Below are 521 nucleotides of genomic sequence, written 5' to 3'. Positions count from 1 at the left end.
TATATATATATATATATATATATATATATTCTAATTTTTGCATTTTGAAATTTTGAAAATTGTGTAATTGATTAATGGTAGGAATTATTAAGTAAATATAGTGTTTTATTATTCTAGATGTTTGATCTTTAATATTTTAATTATTAAGTGGTTTTTTAAATGTTAAAACATTAAAAATAATATTAATAATAAGAAAACACTTTTTACGCCTAGGTCTCACCTAAGCTCGTAAAGCTTGAAGCTTTACCCCGCACATTAGTTACGTTTTATGCTTTTTAGAACACTATAAATTAGTCTCTCTTTCATTTCCAAAATATTTCAAATAACTTAGAACTTTTAAATATGAGATGGATATGTATTTGAGACAAACACATTCATTCTTTGCTGCTAAAGTATTGACTAGCATCTCAAAGTTTGTTAATTGCCAAATTAATAACTACGTTTATGTAATTTATCTAATTGCCATACCAAACAAGGAGTTAAATATCATTGAACTTTAGGTCACGGATCGAATATTTGAT

Source organism: Olea europaea, chromosome 10, assembly GCF_002742605.1.
Source record: "Olea europaea var. sylvestris chromosome 10, O_europaea_v1, whole genome shotgun sequence".
In the NCBI taxonomy this organism is placed as follows: domain Eukaryota; kingdom Viridiplantae; phylum Streptophyta; class Magnoliopsida; order Lamiales; family Oleaceae; genus Olea; species Olea europaea.
The sequence above is the reverse complement of the archived record's forward strand: the minus strand, read 5'-3'. Positions refer to the sequence as shown.